This window comes from Ixodes scapularis, unplaced genomic scaffold (assembly GCF_016920785.2).
Source record: "Ixodes scapularis isolate PalLabHiFi unplaced genomic scaffold, ASM1692078v2 PGA_scaffold5__190_contigs__length_132052651, whole genome shotgun sequence".
Lineage (NCBI taxonomy): Eukaryota > Metazoa > Arthropoda > Arachnida > Ixodida > Ixodidae > Ixodes > Ixodes scapularis.
The window spans coordinates 10,504,315-10,506,663 of NW_024609880.1; positions in this window are offsets into that span (position 1 = coordinate 10,504,315).

Below are 2,349 nucleotides of genomic sequence, written 5' to 3' on the forward strand. Positions count from 1 at the left end.
CGAATTTGAAAGTGCACGTTCATCACGACGCCCAAACATGCCTCTGCGAAAGGACGCTTTAAAGAGACTCGGTGGGGAAAGCAGCGAAGCGCATGATTCGGCCATTACGGGAACGAAATCACGCAGAAAAACCGAGTGCTGCAGCCGTGTTGCCAGCGGATATACGTGTTTTCACCTAACCACATGCATTTACATATATTAATAAAAACATAAACTTCAGATATATAATTCTTTCAGTTGCAAATGATTCTAATCAGTACACATCTGGAATATTGTGCAATGTTTAAGCACAAGAGTGTTATTTTAAAAAATAATTTTGCGGACTGCTTTGTGGTACGTAGTACTGCAGACTTGTACACGTTACTCAAAAATAGTAAGGAATTACATTTACAATTACTCAAGGCTAAATTGTAATTTATTACAATTACAATTACCCTCCCATGAAAGTAACTGACCGTTACCCCAAAAAGTAATCCGTTACTTTCGTGGCGTTACTTTTAACATTATTGTCCTCAAGTAAGAAATAAAGGGAATAGGGTTATTCAAGTTCTTATTGTTGCAAAGTGTTCCATTTAATGACCTTGAGTATTTTGGGCAACAGCTGGCCCTCGAAGGTCTCCTCAGACATTTTGCGTCATTTCTTACTCAATATGTCGACTGCTACGCTGAACACAATTTGGGCTGAGGCACTGGATGGGAGTGTCATATTGTTCCTCACGAATGCTTCATGCTCTGCAGTGAGCTTTTGCAACGAAGCAAGGGAAGTACTATTTACCTCGACCGTAGAGCAAAGCTTCGTCGTTGCAGCCGTTGCCTGCTATTCGAGAGATTTAGTAGTACCTCCCGATACCTCCGATACCCGCGATAACGATATGAGGCATACGCAAAGACGGCGGCGAAGTATCGGATATCGTTATCGGAGTCATCGGACCGATCTACTAAAATTATCCATTGTCTAAATCGCAAAGCTGTACAAGTCATCAAGAGCAAAACATAGTTGTAACAGTAAGGTGATAATTAAATAATAAATAATGTTTGGCTCGATATTTTTCTTCCTTTGGTTCTGAAGTGTTCGAGCCTAACTTGAGACGTTAATGAATAAAAAAAAAGTTTTCAGCATATGAATATAAGTAATAAAAGAAAAAGAAGGACACTCATAACAAGAATTAATTAGAACGTCGGTTAAAACAAGGAAATGTAAACGCACGATTGCCGTGTGTACCTTTCTTGGTGCCGTTCAAGAACGCACGGAGCACGAACCGACTGCAGTTTACTCCGGTGTTCTCCAGATAGACGTCCGCTGATGCCACGGGCAACAAAGGGTAGAGTACTAAGTAAGCCGCGCTATGGCCCCACTCACGAATTTCAATCTTTCCTCAAGCCCCGAATATCAAGCCTACGTCAGCCACAATTATGTTTTATTTGTAAAAATATCTGCTTGAGATAAGATGGGTCCTGCTGGGGCAAAACACGAAGAAGAAGGGAAGACTATTACCATTTTCTAAGTGCTAGCAAAAAGCTGACTCACAAAAAGGGTAGGGTAGACGGAGCTTTGTCTCGTGTTGTGACATTATGAAAATGGTCCTAGAAGGACATTGTTAATCCTTTTCAGTGCCTCGAGCTTCTCGAAGAGGCGCACAATCACTTGGTGTCCTCCTCTCCCCGTCTTCGATCGCAAAGTAAAAACAAAGGGACTAAAAAAAAGCGGAAATAACTTGCCCCTCCCCCCCCCTTTTTTTTTTTGTAAAAATGTTTATTTAGATTTTTTGACATTGTTGTTAGGGTCTAAAAAAAATAGATTCAGGGGCTTGGTGTTGCAAAAAAAGGCTTTGCGGAACTGAAGTGCCAAGCTTCCCTTTGCGATCTCACCAAGCGTTCCACGCATGCGTGACGCCGCCATAACTGCAGTTCGTAGGAGGCAGACGCCAGTCCACGAGATAGCTCATGCCACCTCGTGCTCTGCTCGCGCAGACCTCCAGCAGGGTTGTCGCGCATGCAGAAAGATGCAAGTCGGCAGCGGTGGCGTACTCAAACTAGCTGTGAGATCGGTCTATTCGGGTGAGAGTGTCATTGCGCTCGACTCTACAAAAATGAAAAAAAAAAAACTTTATTTAGAAGGGGAGGAGGGGGGGTGGTTCTTGCAAAAAAATGTAACGGATTACAAGGAATCCGTTACGTCAAAAATGTAAGGGAATTACTTTAAAATTACTCTAGAAAATATGTAATTATTCCGTTACTAAATTACTGATGAATGTAAGGGATTACAAGTAATTTCGTTACTTGTAACGGATTACGTACAAGTCTGCGTAGTAGTGCCCTTCCCGAAGTTTCGAACCGTCCCTCAGCCTT